Genomic DNA, 17,540 nt, shown 5'->3' with positions numbered 1-17,540 from the left:
CAAAAAATTAGTGCCTACAAATATCCTGCACAAGACTAAAATCAGTAACATTCTCAAAATTTATTTTCTCCTCCTGGAAAAGATAAAAAGAATTCTGATAATACTGTTAGCCTAAAAGGGCATAGTTTATTAAGGTATGACATCAAATATACCTTAAGTGCCATGATAAACTAAGGTATCCTACAATCCAAAAAAACTCAACATGAATTCACAAGACTATTATCAATGGATATATCACACACAGCTAACATTTTCATGGTAACCCATGGGATCAAAACATAGCATTTTCCTTAAAACAATTAACTAAGGAATTGAAGCACAAACATAAAGATAATTGCTTCCTTTGGGCTTTGGCTGTCAAACACAAAAAATGCCAATGCTTTACAGTCCTGTGGTAATTAAAACCTTGTCACAGATCTAAACTATAAATGAATATTTATTTAAAGATAAATTTGCAGTGTGACACCAAAAGCACAAGCAACAAAAGAAAAAACAGGTGAACTGAACATCATCAAAATTAAGAACTTCTGTGCTTCAAAAGACACCAGAAATAAAGTGAAAAGACAATCCACAATTTTAATTAAAAAATTAAAAAATTTTTTAATTTCAATTAAAAAATGAGCAAAAGATTTGAACACACACTTCTCCAAAGAACATATGTAAATGGTCAATAGGCACATGAAATAATGCTCATCATCAGTTATTATAGAAATGAAAATCAATACCACAATGAAATACCACTTCGCGCTCACTTGGATAGCTAAAACAAAAAATGACTAAAAGTAACAAGCGTCTATAAAGATGTAGAGAAGTTGGAATCCTCGTATCCTGTTGGTGGGATTATAAAATAGCACAGCCATTCTGACAGTTCCTCAGACTTAGACAGTTATCACATCTTGCAATTCTACCCTTATTAAGCGCATATCCAAAAGAAAAATATACATCCACACAAAAACTTATACCAGAATGTTCATTGCAGAAGCATTCCTAATAGCCAAAAGGTAGATACAATCCATCAACTGATGAATGGATACAAAAAATATGGTATATAATGGAATGGTTTTTCCCATAAAAATGAATGACACATGCTACAACATGGGTGAACCTTGAAAACATTACGCTAAGCGAAAACAGCCAGACACAAAAAGACAAATAGAATATGCTTTCTTTTATATGAAATGTCCACAATAGGCAAATTATAGAAACTGAAAGTATTTAGTGGTTGCTTGGAGAAGGGGACTGTGGGGTAGGGGAGGCAGGCAGGGTGTTTAAAGGGAATTAGGGAATGACTGCTAACGGATACAAGGTGCAGTTGAAGTATCCTAAAATTAGATAGTAGTGTCAGTTACACACCTCTGAATATGCTAAAAACCACCAAATTGTACACTTATGGATGAATTTCTTGATATGTAAATGTATTCCAATAGTTACTAAAAATAAATTTGCAGAAATGAAATATATATCATAAGCATATACAATGCAAAGATGATCGCCTCCCTCAAACTAACTCAAATATATGCATCAATGGGGAAGAGAACACATGTTGATTTGTTCTACCTAATATATCTTCAGGAATCAGTTACCACATTTTATAATAGTAAAAATTTGAGATTTGTATAACATCATTTGCTCCTAAAAATGTACATTTATTATAAATATACAGTAAGCAGAATAGTGTAATTGTTCAATATTTAAGCATCAACTATGATTATAGAATTTTAGAAACACATTTGGTTAAATACATATTGTTTCAAACACATTAATAATCATAATAAGAAAAATCAATGTTTATTATTAAATATCTCTTCATATATCTAGGAAACTTCGATTAGCTAATCAAACAAATTTATTCATCCTTAGTAACATTTCACAGACTACATCAAAACAATTAAAAAACTATTTTATGACACTTGATAATCCAATGCCTCACATTGCTGAAGTATATTTAATAATTTTTAAATCTATCACTATTAACCAAAGCGTAAGTTTATGAAATTCTTAATATTAAAATGTTATTACAATGAAATTAGAGACCCCAAAGAGAAAATAGCTTAGGGCCTTACCAGAGTATTTGTCTTCATATTGACCTACTATGGTAAACAGGACCTAATGTAAGGAGGAGTCAAGTAATGGATGGCTAAAGAAGAAATCTGTATTACTGTCACCAGCTAATAGAAAACTGCTACAAAAATCTCACATGAGGAAAATTGTGTTTCCTTCACGAAAGTACTAGCATTCTTGCCCGCTAAGACAGCTCTGCCATCGAACTCTTTTAATACTCAGATTGCACACTAAAAGAATTTTCTGGATACAGTGTATAGAATAAATCAGAAGGAATCAGAATAAATCTATAAAGAAATTCTAGTACCAAGTAAAAATCATAAGAAATATAAATTATATTTGTTATTTACACTGACTACTGTAAACGTCACTAAGGTAACATACATGCAAACTTAAGTAACATGCAAAATATTTAACACTGAAAGTATGTACTTACCAAATACTTAGGCAGCCTGTTAAAAATCCCTCTGCTGGTTGAGATTCCCTAAATAATAATAATAATAACAAAATGAAGAAGAGGAAGAACAGGAGGAGGAAGAGGAGAAGAAAGAACTTTTGAACTTCAGAAGTTACCCCTACTCTGTCAAATCTAGCCAAGAATCCCACTTGTTTTTTTACAACACTTAAACACATCACATGCTGAAACTATGGCACATGATAAATATAAAACAATTTTTCCTAATGTTAGAAATAACTTAAATTTTATGTATAATATATGGAAAAGCTAATGAATTATCAAGATATTGGTAGAGTTTACTAGACTACAAAGAATAAGCTCTATAACAAATTAGATTTCAAAAATTACCAACCAAGACAAGAGCAAACTAACAAGGTCTTAGAGAAGCACTGGTATGTTAAATTCTTCCTGACCATCAACAGACAATATCATACACTACACTTCTGGTATCTGTAGTTACCACCTTGTAAGCAGCACCTAGACAACCTAACTACAGAGTTAAAGTACAGACAAGGAGGTGGAAAAGTCTTTACAAAGTATTCACTCTATTTTTTTTCATTAACATAAGGAAGCATTTTAAATTCAACCTTACACTGACAGAAAAAAATTAAAATATTTTATCTACAATAAAAGGAAATGAATGTATAAGCAGGCAGATTACTTTTACTATTTACAAAAGTTAGTTATCAATAATTTTATAATAAGCATGGTATATACCCTTTCAATCAGGTCTCAAGTCAAAATAATCTTCAAAACAGGGGTGCCCGGGTGGCTCAGTCGCTTAAGCGTCTGACTTCAGCTCAGGTCATGATCTCACAGTTTGTGAGTTCGAGCCCCGCATTGGGCTGACAGCACAGAGCCTGGAGCCTGTTTCAGATTCTGTGTATCCCTCTCTCTCTGTCCCTCCCCCGCTCATGCATGTGCTATTTCTCTCTCAAAAATAAACATTAAAAAAAATTTTTTTTAATAATAATCTTCAAAACAAAGTTCAAAATTCAAGAATAAAGCAGTAACTATAGAGATTTTATTGCTTGCCAGGCACATTGCTCACAACTTGAAAAAACTTATACACATTTTTTTTAAATTAGCTTTATAGATTAAAAAAAAAAGTCTTAAAGAAATTAAATCGCCTGCTTAAATATAACAGCTGCCTTTGACTGAACAACCCAATGTCTTTAAGGCACCGTACTCTTCAAAAAAAAAAAAAAAGTAAGACAGAATACAATACGCAAAACTAGACTGCCTCTTTTAGAGTCAGGAAAAAATGTTTTTAAATCCCTTTTAAAGAATTACCAGAATACAAAATCATGTATCTTACTAACAGAAAATGTTACCATACCAGAACTTAAAATATCACATACAAAATAAAATAAAAATGTTTTCTTATGAGTAAGGCATACCAATAGATTTTCTATCACTACCACTGTTAAAATCAAAATCCATCAAATTCATTACATCCATCCACAGGCCATAAAAAAAGGAAGGAGAGAAAGTATATCAGAGACCTAAACAATAAATTTTAAAACAATTAAGCTTTTGGGAAGCCTGGGTGGCTCAGTCAGTTAAGAGTCCGACTTCAGCTCAGGTCATGATCTTGCAGTTCGTGAGTTCAAGCCCCGCATCAGGCTCTGTGCTGACAGCTTGAAGCCTGGAGACTGGTTCGGATTCTATGTCCCCCTTTCTCTCTGCCCCTCCCCAGCACTCGCTTGTGCACACACGTGCTCTCTCTCTCTCTCTCTCTCTCAGAAATAAACATTGAAAAAAAAATTTTTTTTAAGTAATAAAGGTTTTATGAGAGAAAAATATTGTCATGACTTTGAAATAGGCAAAGATTTCCTAAACAAGACACAAAGATCAACACAACAAATGGGGCTTCATTACAATTTAAAAGTAGTATTCTTTAAAAAGTTAAAATGCAAGCTACAGAGCAGGAGGAAATATTCATAATGCACATGCCCAACAAAGGACTCATGTATGAAAATTTTTTTTAATATTTATTTATTTTTGGGAGAGAGAGAGACAGACAGAGCATGAATGGGGTGGGGCAGAGAGAGAGAGAGGCACAGAATCCGAAGCAGCCTCCAGACTCTGAGCTGTCAGCACAGAGCCCAACACGGGGCTCAAACTCATGAACCATGAGATCATGACCTGAGCCAAAGTCAGACACTTAACCAACTGAGCCACCCAGGTGCCCCCAAAATATTTTTTTTAGAAAAACAACTTCAAATCATCAAAAACAAGACAACCCAATTTTTAAGATAGGCTGAAGACCAAACAAAACTTCACAAGAAAATAATTTCAAAACCCAATAAGCATACTGAAAAGGTACTCAATATTACTATTAGGAAAATACAGACAACATAATAAGATACTATTATCAACCGAAATGTGTAGTATTTATTTAAAAACCAGACAATGCCAAGTGCAAGTGAGAAAGTACAGCCACTGGCATTCTCATACACTGCATGTAGGAATGTAAATTAGTATAACCAGTATGGAAAACTATTTGGAAGTACCTACCAAAGGTGAACATATCCACACCCAATGACTAAGTAATACCATTCTTAAGTATGCAATCAATAGAAATGTGTACATATGTGCACAAGGAGCTATATACAAAGTTTATCACAGCAGCATTATCTAAAGAGCCCAAAACTCCATATAATCCAATGTCCACTAGGAAAGGGGTGAAATAAACTATAGCATTACATGTTCGTGTAATCCTAAACCTCAGTGGAAAAAAAGGAAACTAAAAACAAAACAGGATACATCTCACAAACATAATGTCAGGTGGGAGTGTGTGAGTGTGTGTGTGTGTGTGTGTGTGTAATTTATTAAATTCAAAAAACAAGCCAAACTAATCTCTGACCACAAAGTCAGAATAGAGTTAACTTTGGGATAAAGGGGTTATTTGATTGGGACAGAACACAGGGAAGCTTTAGAGAAGTAACTATCTTGATCTAGGTTACAATTACAAAGATGTGTTCACTTTGCAAAAGTTTATCAATATAGAAGTATTAATCTACTTTTCTACTTTGTCTGGCCTGGTAGACTCCTCCAAAACTCCAATCAGCCAAAAATTGTCATCAGCGTTCTACTAGTAGGTAGCTGACCACTCAGGTACAGTTCTCAGACATAAGGTGCACAAGTAACCCTTTCACAAAACTGATTTTTTAATCAGTTTAACCATTTGTTCCACCCCCAAGCCAGATACCTGCTTCTTCTAATTCAGGTACTTATCTTTTTTTATTTTTTGTAATTTTTTTTCAGTTTATTAAACTGAAAAAATTTATTTTGAGAGAAGCAGGGCGGTGCAGAGAGCGAGAATCCCAAGCAGTCTCCACACTGTCATGCAGAGCCTGATACGGGGCTCAAACTCATGAACTCTGAGATGGTGACATGAGCCGAAGACAAGTCAGACACTTAACCAATTGAGGAGCCCAGGCGTCTGGGGTACTTCTCTTTCTAAATGGTATTCACCAGGTTACTCATCAAGAGTAAGACTTACCATTCCCACTTTGGGAAATTTTGATATGAACAAATCTGTTAATTTGAGAGACATCTTAGAACTAAAAGGGGGGGGGGGAACCTCCCTTAAGAGAAGTTTGCCTTATCTTCCTAAAAGAGAAAGATCAACTTACTGAATATAAGGAAAACCTCTCCAGAGGTCACACATCTCAGCAAACAAGACATACACTAGGAAAAGGATCAGGATCACAGAGTTATTAATTCTGAAGCTGAGAACCAAAAGATCCCATCCAACATCTAAAGAGCCTGCAGAACTAGACATGGGTTTATTAAAAAAAATTACCTAACTATAATTTCCAGTAATACTAAAGATCCCAAAGAGGACAATAAGGATGTAAGTAGAACAGTCTTCCCCTAAAACAAAAGAGACACAGAATCAATGAATTCAGTGACTACATACCGTTCACCTAGCAACAAATTTAATAAAGATTGCTCATGAACTATAACCATGCAAATATTTGTATTTGAAAATCTTGCATCTTTAAATATACTTATTTATATATGTTATGCTAATGATATATTTCCCTATATTATTTATTATTCCCTATATACTGTTATTTTTTGTTGTTTTCTATTTTAATTTTGTAGGTGGAAAAGCAAGAGGTAGACTGGTGATGAATATAAAAAAAGCAGGATCTCAGCTAGTCAAAAGTTGTAAGTAGTTAGAAAGATCAGATCTTGAATAACCTGGAACAAACATTAGAAATCGTTTCTCAAATTACCCATCACCCATTCAATTTAGCCTAATTACAATATTTCACAAATCAACCCAGTACAAATCAACAGTGTTATCTCCACCTTATACAGAAGTGAATCCCAGTACAACCTTCAAATGTTTTCAAAAACCTTCACCCCATCACATTTTCTGCAAAAGATGTAAATTTACACTTTAAAAATCTCATGTTGCATTTCTATTTCCTGAACAAAGAAGACACAGCACTCAGTATTTATCCTCTGAAGCATCTTGCCTGATTGCTTCAAAACTGCAAAGAAATGCTTAAACAATACTTCAAAGAGTTTGAAAGGAATCCCTCAACATTCTTTTTTTTTTAATGTTTATTTTATTTTTGAGAGAGACAGAGACAGAGTATGAGCAGGGGAGGTGCAGAGAGAGAGGGAGACACATAATCGGAAGCAGGCTCCAGGCTCCAAGCTATCAGCACAGAACCTGACATGGGGCTCAAACTCATGGACTGCAAGATCATGACCTGAGCCGAAGTTGGACACTCAACCGACTGAGCCACCCAGGCGCCCCAGAATCCCTCAACATTCTGATTACCATAGACACTATTTACAAATTTAAAAAGTAAATTCATGGTATCTTTAAAATATCTGACTTGTCCCAGCTGCTACAACACTACGAAATACAAGTTTTGTTGTAAATCATCTACATTTTATATATAATCCTTTTCGCTACACAAATACTCTTTTATAAAGTTAAGCCCCCACCATATTCTTCAACATTCCCACAAACCTTACAAGTATTTCTAAACTCCTCATAAGTTCTTGTAAATTGCCAATTTTTACAATGTACTTCTTTCGAAGCTTGTGCCTTATATATCTTTCACCATCATTTTCACACTCCTTAAGTCAACACAAGCCCCAACTGATCACTTTATTGCAGTGACATATACAACCACTGTGAGAATTCTAAACCCTTTCCAGAAACATGGCCTTTATCTAGAAACATAAACTGCTACCTTGATATCTGCAACTGGCAGATTCTACAATAGATTGAAACTTTACAGGGTCCTAACATCTCATATAATCCCTAAAACTACACTATCCAGACTAAGTTTTTAAAAATGAGGAAAAGAATGATACAATAACCGAAAAAAAGAGTAAAGAATAAACCTATTAACCTTAAACCTGGTACTATAAAACTTGATGCGTACAATTTTAAAGAAAAGAAGAATTTCACAAAATCAAATGTATCAATACTATTTAACAACTAGAGAAAACAAAAGCCCAAAAGAATTTATCTGAAATAATATAAATAGCAAAAGGCAGCCTATCTAAAACCAAGTATTGTGAATCCCAAGATCCCCAAGATCCTTTTCTTTCTTTCTTTTTTTTTAAGTTTCTAATTTATTTATTTTGAGAGCGAGCGAGTGTGCACAAGCCAGCATGAGTGGGGGTGGGGAGACAGAAAGAGAGGGAAAGAGAGAATCCCAAACAGGCTCTGAACTGCCAGCGCAGATCCTAACGTGGGGCTCCATCCCACAAACGGTGAGATCATGACCTGAGCCGAAATCAAAAGTCTGTCGCTTAGCCAACTGAGCCACCCACGTGCCCCCCACCAATATCCTTTTCTATTACCCTACTGGCTTCAAGGAATTAGGATTTAAGGTCTAATCTTATTAAAAAGTTAAAACATTTTCCCTTTCCATTCAAAACAAATTATTCCAACGACCCACAGAGGCATACACATTCCTTCCAAGTGTACAATGAAACATTCACCAAAATAAAACAAGCCTTAACAAAATTTAAAGAATTAAAAGAACTAAAAAAAATACAAAATAGGTTATCTAATGGAACTAAGCTATTAATAAGTAAAAGAAAAATACCTCCCAAAAAATCCCTAAAATAAGAATTCAACTACATATCTAAATAACCAATGGATCAAAGAAGGCTCAAAGGAAATTAGAAAATGAAAATAAATACAACATATCAAAATTAGTATGATGCAATCAACATAGTGTTTAGATGGAAATTAATGGCATTAAATGCCTATATGAGAAATGAAAAAGAGGGGCACCAGGGTGGCTCAGTTGGTTGAGCACCCAACTCCTGATTTCAGCTCAGGTGATGAACTCATGGTTGGTGAGTTTGAGCCTAACATAGGGTTCTGTGATGACAGTGCAGCACCTGCTTGAGATCCTCTCTCTTCCTCGCTCTCTGCCCCTCCCCCACTTGCATGCTCACTCTCTCTCTCTCAAAAATAAATAAACTTAAAAAGAAGAAGAAGAAGAAGAAGAAGAAGAAGAAGAAGAAGAAGAAGAAAAGTTTTAAATTGAAAAGATTCCACCTTAAGAAACTGGGCAAAGAAGAAGAGTAAGATAAACTCAAAGCAAACAGCACGAAGATAATAATAAAGAGCAGAAATCAATGGATTTCAATGTAATTGAAAACAGTAAAATAGAGAAAAATAAATGGATACAAAAGCTAGTTATTTAAAAAGCTCAATAAAATTAATAAATCTCTACCTAGACTAACCAAGGGGAAAAAAAAGAGAAAGATAATATAAATTACCAAGAGGAGTGAAAGCAGGGATCTTCACTATAGACTTTAGACATTAAAATAATTACAGAATACTTATAATAATTAGGTAATACAAATTAATGCCTACAAATTCAGGAACTAAAATGAAATGTATCATTTCATCCCAAAAGAGAAAAACTGCCAAAACTCATTCAAGAAAAAGCAGATAACCTGAATTTTCTGGTATATATTAAAGAAAACAAATTTGTAGTTAAAATTTTTCCAAAAACTAAAATACATGCTTTGAAGTTTCATAACAAAGGCTACAAAATATGTAGGAGAAGTAATGTCAATTAAATACAATTTACTCCAGAAGAAGTAGAATTTACTCCCAACTCAAAGTACCAAAGCAAGACAAAGATACTGTAAGAAAACAGCAGAAACAACATCCTTCATGAACATACACAAAATTCTTCAACAAAATAAGCAAACTCATCTCTCTCCTCCAGCCATCCAAGGTGCTGAAAGGAAAGAAGACTAAGGGGAAGAAGGTGGTCCCAGTCCCTGCTGTTATAAAGAAGCAAGAGGCCAAGAAGGTAGTCAATCCCCTGTTTGAGAAAATACCCAAGAACTTTGGCACTGGACAGGACATCCAGCCCAAAAGGAACCTCAACCACTTTATCAAATGGCCCCGCTACATCCAGCTGCAGCAGCAAAGGGCTATTTTCTATAAACGTCTAAAAGCGCCTCCTGCAATTAACCAGTTCACCCAGGTCTTAGACTGCCAAACAGCTACTCAAATGCTTAAGCTGGCCCACAAACACAGACCAGAGACAAAGTGAGAGAAGCAGCAGAGATTATTGGCCCAAACCTTGAAAAAAGCTACCAGCAAAGGGGATGTCCCCACTAAAAGGCTGCCTGTTATTCAAACTGGGGTTAATACTGTCACCATCCTGGTAGAAAACAAGAAGGCTCAGCTGGTAGTAATTGCACATGATGTGGATCTCATTGGCTGGTTGTATTCCTGCCTGCCATGTGACATAAGCTGGGGGTTCCCTACTGCATCATCAAGGGGGAGGCCAGGTTGGTCCACAGGAAGATCTGCACCACTGTCACTCTCACACAGGTTAACTCAGAAAACAAAGGACCTCTGGCCAAGCTGGTAGAAACTATCAGGACCAATTACAATGACAGACATGATGAGATGTGCTATCACTGGGAAGGCAACATCCTGGGTCCAAAGTTAGTGGCTTGCATTCCCAAGTTGGAAAAGGCAAAGGCTAAAGAATTAGCCACCAAACTGTGCTAGTAGACGCTATTGAATTTTCTGTATATAAAAGTGATGAACAGTTCTCTTTCAAAAAAACATAAATAAGCAAACTCAACCCAGCAATATAAAAATGAATAACAGCTCATAAGCAAGTACAGTAAGTATATGGCAAGAATACAAAGCTGGTCCAATATTTGAAAATCAAACAAGGAAAGAGATCGTGTTAATGAAGCAAGAAGAACCACACAGCTAATGATGAAGCACTAGACAAAATCCAGCATCCATTTCTCACCAATAAGGAAAAAAAAAAATAAAGCAAAGCAGGAATTTTCTCAAACTACTAAAGGCTGTCTAAATAAACTTACAGCTAATTCTATATTTAATAATAAACAACTAATAAAAGACCAGGAACAAGGCAAAGACATTTATTCGATTCAGCATCATTACTGGAAGCCCTAGCAAGAACAGTTAGGAAAAAATAAGAAAAAAGGCATACAAATTGGAAATGAATAAATTAAAAATGGTATTGGAGTGCCTGGGTGGCTCAGTCGGTTAACCATCCAACTTCAGCTCAGGTCATCATCTCACAGTTCGTGGGTTCGAGCACAGCATCGGGCTCTGTGCTGACAGCTCAGAGCCTGGAGCCTGCTTCAGATTCTGTGTCTCCCTTTCTCTGTGCCCCTTCCCCACCTGTTTCTCTCCCCCCACCCCCTCAAAAGTTCATTTAAAAAACATGAAAAATAAATTAAAAAAATAAAAAAATTTTCATTTTTAAAAAATGGTCTTATTTGCATGCATGACAATCTACATAGAAAATGTAGACAAAGGTTACAAAAAAGCTCCTAGAACTAATAAAAGATTTTAACTCATGGAATGTGGGGACCTGACTGGATACAGAATAAACATATTAGGTAAGAAGACTCCAAAGGTGGTTAAGTATTCCATGGTACATCACAACAAGAAACATACCAATGTTGTTTGAACCACTTGGTTCAAGTGGCAACTTACAGATCTTTCTATTTGCAAAGGCACATTTTCTCCTTTGTAATAGTAAGTGATGTGTGGGATAATAATTTGGTATTATGTGTATACCCTGTTTCCAGCAGTCTTTCCTCCAAGGTTTTGGCATTCACTGATGGTTCTGGTCTAAAGTGTTTCACTGGAGTTTTCACTATGATAATATTCTAGTTCTAACATCGCTTCAAAAGGTATTAACTTCTCTCTTCTCTAAATAAGGCTTCCCTTTTCCTTTATCCCTCTTATCACTCTGGACTTCTAAATTATTTTTTCAAATTAAGGTTTTATAATTAATTACAATAATTCTCTCACTAAGGCTTAGATAGTTCCAGATATGGCCACTAGGAACTCCTTTGGAGCTGGGGTTTGGGGGTTCTGCTGATGTGATACAATAGCTTTTGAGCACTTTCTTATTTTCTGGCTGTTTTCTCTGCCCAAGAACTAGGATCTGCAATTTTTCACAGAAGCCTTGGATCCTTTCAGTAGAAACAATATTTAGAGACGATCTTATCAGTGCTGAGTGTAGTTATTGCTACTGCAATTGCTGATGCTTATAAGCCCTTCTACTAGAAGGAAGAGGGGACTATATATGTGTATAATCATAGATTCATATTGATATTTCCATTCAATTGATAGTAAAAGACTTTTATTTTATATATATATATTTTTTTTAATTTACTTAAATTCAATTTAGTTAACATACAGTGTAGCGGCGGCTTCAGGAGTAGAACCAAGTGATTCATCTCTTACATATAACACCCAGGGCCAATCCCAAAAAGTGCCCTCCTTAATTCCCATTACCCATTTAACCCATCCTCCCATCCACCTCCCCTCCAGCAACCCTCAGTTTGTTCTCTGTATTTAAGAGTCTCTTATGGTTTGCCTTAGTGGCTGTATTTGTCTGTATTCTCTTAATGTTAAATTTATGGTTCCTAATAATATTAATAGGTTAATTTAAATGTCTTGTCTGTATTTTGGAATGGTTTCAAGATTACCATAAATAATATAGTTCTACTAAGTAAATGAGATCAGACTATAGGATTCTTTTTATATATTAATAATATGTCTTGGACATTTTGCTATTTCATGACATTTAGATTTGAATCTTTTTTGGTCAATCTATTAATATTCAAAATATGGATGATGTACTACAATTTATGTAGCCATTTCTCTACTAGTGGGCATTCAGATTGCTTCCAACATTTTGCTACTACAAATGATGCTATAATTAACACTTACATACATATATATGTAAAGATATATAAGCATATATAGATGTATATGTAAAGATATATATCTTTATGCATACTTTTATAAAATCATGCATATTCTTAGAATTATTATTCCTTATTCACAATTCATTTTTCTAAGCTTTGTTAATTTTACTTTTTTAATATGAAATTTATTGTCAAATAATTGGTTTCCATACAACACCCAGTGCTCATCCCAAAAGGTACCCTCCTCAATGCCCATCATCCACTTTCCCCTCCCTCCCTGAGAAACTTAACAGAAGACCATGGGGGAGGGGGGAGGGGAAGAAAAGTTAGAGAGGGAAAGAGCCAAACCATAAGAGACTCTTAAAAACTGAGAATAAATTTTGTTAATTTTAGAAGCTCTGTTATGCTTATTAAAACTTTGCTACAAATTACAAATATTTTCTACTAATCTGGCCCTCTTATAATATTTTTTCTTAGAGAAGTCTATTCCATTTTAATGGAGGCAAATCTGTTTTCCTTTTCAAATATATGGTTCTTTACATTTTGATATGTTAAAAAAATAACATTGTGCTTTGTGTGTCTATACACTCTCCTCATTTTTCATTTATTAGGACTCTTTCTGGACTCTTCCTGCATCATCACTATCAATGTTTTTAATTACTACAGCTTTTTTTTTTTTTTAATGTTTATTTATTTCTGAGAGAGAGACAGAGTGCAAGCAGGGGAGGGGCAGAGAGGGAGGGAGACACAGAATCCAAAGAAGGCTCCAGGCTCTGAGCTGTCAGCACAGAGCCTGACGCGGGGCTGGAACTCATGAACCACGAGATCATGACCTGAGCAGAAGTCAGACACTTAACCAACTGAACCACCCAGACACCCTTTAATTACTACAGCTTTACAGTATAGCAAGCAATACCATAAAACACTTGTCAGGTTTTTATTTTTAAAACTTCTACTGGATACTCTGATTCATATACTTCATATATTTGAGAATCAAGTTGTCAAGTTCCCCCCTTTTTCAAACTGAAAAAATAAATTGTTGTTTTGATTGGAATTGCATTAGTTTTATGGGTAAAATTTTGAAAAAGTCTACATCTTATAACACTGGGTTTTTCATTTTGAAAAGTAGTAGGTCTCTTCATTTATTTGAACCTTGAATAAAATGTTATTTCCATCATACAAATCTTATCCCTTTCTTGTTAAATTTATTCCTACATATTTCATGTAGCTTTATGGGTTGTAACATGTACTCTACATAAATTTCCAAAATAAGCATGAAGTATTTTTTTCTTAAAATGATAAATGTCAAATACATAAAACAAAAAATCAAAATTCCCATTAAAGAAAAAATAAAAATCAGCAAACTTTGCCTTTAAAAGGTAAAGATAAAATAAGGATGTCCTCCTCTTTGTAGTTCAAATGCACAGTACCATTTATAGAATAAATATGGCAAAGAGCACCTTTTTTGTAATTACTTGGCTATACATATGGGGGGAGAGCAAATAAAAATACTGGCAACTTTGTAAAAGCACAGAAAAGGAAGTCAACTGCAATACAATATTACTCATGGCATGTTGTTCATTTAAAATAAATCCACTCAGGAACAGTCAATTAAGCATCCAACTTCGGCTCTGGTCATGATCTCACGGTTCATGAGTTTGAGTCCCACATCGGCCTCTGTGCTGACAGCTCGGAGCCTGGAGTCTGTTTTGGATTCTATGTCTCCCTCTCTCTCTGCCCCTACCCTGCTCGTACTCTGTCTCTTTCTGTCTTTCAAAAATAAATAAAAACATTAAAAAAAAATTTTTTTTAATGAATCCACTCACAACAGCTAATTCAATTATTAAATGCTCAGATGCAAAGTTCCTCGGGACACAAGATTCATACAAAGAAAAATACAAAGCCCAATTAAATGGACAGAAAGAAAATGTAAACACAGTTTACAAAATTAAACAATAATGACAACAAAAATACCAAAAAGACTGAAACCAAGACCTAAGATCAAAATTCTAAAGATGTGGAGAAAAGAAGACAAAGTTGTCCTGATGATATACCTCAGGACTAGGAAGCCTTTAAGTTTTAAACTACAAACCCACAGGGGGCGGCTGAGTGGCTCAACCAGTTGAGCTTCGGACGTGGTTGTGAACTCAAAGGTTCCAGAGTAGAGCTCTGTGTTGAGCCCTGTGCAGGGAAGGCTCTGTGCTGACAGCTCAGAGCCTGGAGCCTGCTTTGGATTCTGTGTCTCCTTCTCTCTCTCTGCTTCTCCCCCAGTTGTGTACGCTCACTCACTCTCTCCAACTCTCTCAGAAATAATGAATGAATAAACTTTAAAAACATAAAAAACTACTAACCCATAAATAGGCCTTGTACCTGATAAGCAGATTCTGTCAAATTAATTTCCTAGGAAGGTATCCTAGACACCAAGAAAGTCAAGGGTAAAATACCTTAAAACAATACTTGTCACAACATTCCAGTTTAGTGTCCCTAGCAAAATGCCACCACAGGTAAAAGTAATAAACATATAACTCTCTCATCCCACCCACCCTATCCTCAGTTCCACCTAACATGTGACAATGCAGAGTACAAACTTTTAAAGAGCCTACATGAAAGACAAAATGCTTGTCTTACTTATGTTAAAAACTAACACACATTTGGAGTACTTGGGTGGCTCAGCCGGTTGAGCGTCTAGCTCTTGGTTTCAGCTGAGGTCATGATCTCACAGTTTATGAGTTCAAATCCCATGTCAGGCTCTGTGCTGACAGTGCAGAGCCTGCTTGGAATTCTGTCTCTTCTTCTCTCTCTCTCTCTCTCTCTTTCTTTGCCCCTCCCTCTCTCTCTCTCTCCCTCTCAAAATAAATAAATAAAAACTTTTGAAAAACAACACACATTTTGCATTCAATCCTGTATTATTTGTGAAGTCATCTTATTATATAATCTTCTAATTACCTAACAGTTAAATTGCTTAACGTTCTTTTTCTTTTTCAGGATTCAGAATAGCCATTTTTTAAAAATTTTTATCATTTAAGTATAGCTAAAATACAATGTCATATTAGCTTCAATTGTACAACATAGCGATCCAACAATTCTACACATTATGTAGTGCTTATCACAGTAAGTGTAGTTAGCTTAACATTTCTACTCTCTAACTCTTTAAGTAAAATTGATGCTCGGACAAATAGTGTTTATCTTTATCCTACGGGTGCATGACTCTCCCTACACACAGGCCAGACCCTACTAAACCATACCACCAAACACTAGAGAAGTTTACATAAAAAGCAAGACCTTACAAAATCAAGAACAAGGCAATACAAACAAAATAGACTGTAATATATACCCTGATGGACAAATACTTTGGTTGAACAGTCAAGTATCTAAATTTCCTATTTAAATCGGGTATAAAAGACCACACAAATTTCTTTTAAAATTGAAGACACTATTAACAGTAAAGGTGAGAAAAATCAAATGATACTAGGTCATAAGTATATATTTTCTTTAATGTTAAGTTCACAATGACAGAAAATATAAGTTCATAACGACTGAAATATATACAAATATATATAGATGTGTTGTATATATATGTATTTCTAATACTTTTAACAAAATTTGTCAAAATAATACCTTTTAAACTAGGAACTAACTAAAAGTAATGTTTGGCCTTCCTTTAAATATAAATATTAAATATGACCACAATGGATATTTTTGATAAGTAGTAAACAATTATATAGTTGTATTCATAATTGAAAGAATTGTAACAAAGATCTTTTAAACTTATCATTTAATTCATCTTTGGGGCACCTGTGTGGCTCAGTTGGTTAAAGCAACGAACTTCAGCTCGGGTCATAATCTCACGGTTTCTGAGTTCAAGCCCACATCAGGCTCTGTGCTGACAGTTTGGAGCCTGAAGCCTCCGAACTGGATTGTCTCCCTCTCTCTCTGCCCCTCCCCTGTTCACAGTCTCTCTCTCAAAAATAAATAAACATTAAAAAAAATAATAATTCATCTTTAATGGCCATTTTACAAGAGTTTTGAAGGTCAAGACCCCTGTCTTCTATTTTGTCTTTAAGAATAATTTTTACAAATGAGTAAAATCTAGAAACATACATTTTCTCTGGTGCCAAACCTGATTCTAACAAACTATCTAGCACTAAGAAAAGAAATAACATATACTAATATACATAACCTTAGCATAAATGTATGTTTTTCAGAAAATTTATAGCATATTCCAAACTTTCCAATTGAATAACCCTATTAGGTGACTGGAAAGTTTTCTAAATGTAAATACTTGAAATTTCTAAATGTAAATACTTGTAAATACAGAAAAAACAAAACTTGGCTGGACATTCCTATAATGAAAGAGTTCTGAGTCTCCACTCCTATACCTTCTATCTTCAATTACTTCCATGTGGAAAATATTCAATTAACATTCATGTCTTGCCTACCTCTTTTTAAAAGGCACTGCATATAAGCATATATCACAGCAAATAACCCAAATTATGTAATCAAACTTCCAAGTATAAACAAATTATTTACAAAAGAGAAATTTGTATAGGCACTCGAAGCTTATCATCTCTTCAAGTCTTTTCCTTAAGGTAGACGAGATCTAGACTAAGACATATTATGTTATCAGTGGAAACTCCATAGACCCACAGTAGTCCATGACATATGATTTCAGAGCAAAGTTAGATTCGAAGATCATTTTTCTAATAAACACGGCTACATAAATAAATGTTATCTTAATATAGATGTCTTCCATAAGGCAGTATCACTAAGACCCATCCAAATAGGTTCA

At 34.7% G+C, this 17,540-nt stretch overlaps 1 protein-coding gene and 1 pseudogene across 3 annotated transcripts in view; one reads left to right on the top strand and one right to left on the bottom strand.

Annotated features, from left to right (window-relative positions):
* Positions 1-17,540, bottom strand: part of FBXW7 (F-box and WD repeat domain containing 7) — a 227,545-nt gene that overhangs the window by 153,305 nt on the left and 56,700 nt on the right. The window contains exon 2 of one of the 3 annotated variants that reach the window (XM_053901190.1): positions 2,498-2,545. The exons of the other annotated variants lie outside the window; for them this stretch is intronic. The gene's annotated coding sequence lies outside the window, so the exon portion shown is untranslated. The remainder of the gene's footprint in view (positions 1-2,497; positions 2,546-17,540) is intronic. 3 annotated transcript variants of the gene reach the window in all.
* Positions 9,712-10,556, top strand: LOC109262180 (60S ribosomal protein L7a-like; annotated as a pseudogene).

The sequence above is a fragment of the Panthera pardus genome, unplaced genomic scaffold (assembly GCF_024362965.1).
Source record: "Panthera pardus isolate Hobbes unplaced genomic scaffold, ASM2436296v1 HiC_scaffold_13, whole genome shotgun sequence".
NCBI lineage: Eukaryota > Metazoa > Chordata > Mammalia > Carnivora > Felidae > Panthera > Panthera pardus.
The sequence above is the reverse complement of the archived record's forward strand: the minus strand, read 5'-3'. Positions and strand labels throughout refer to the sequence as shown.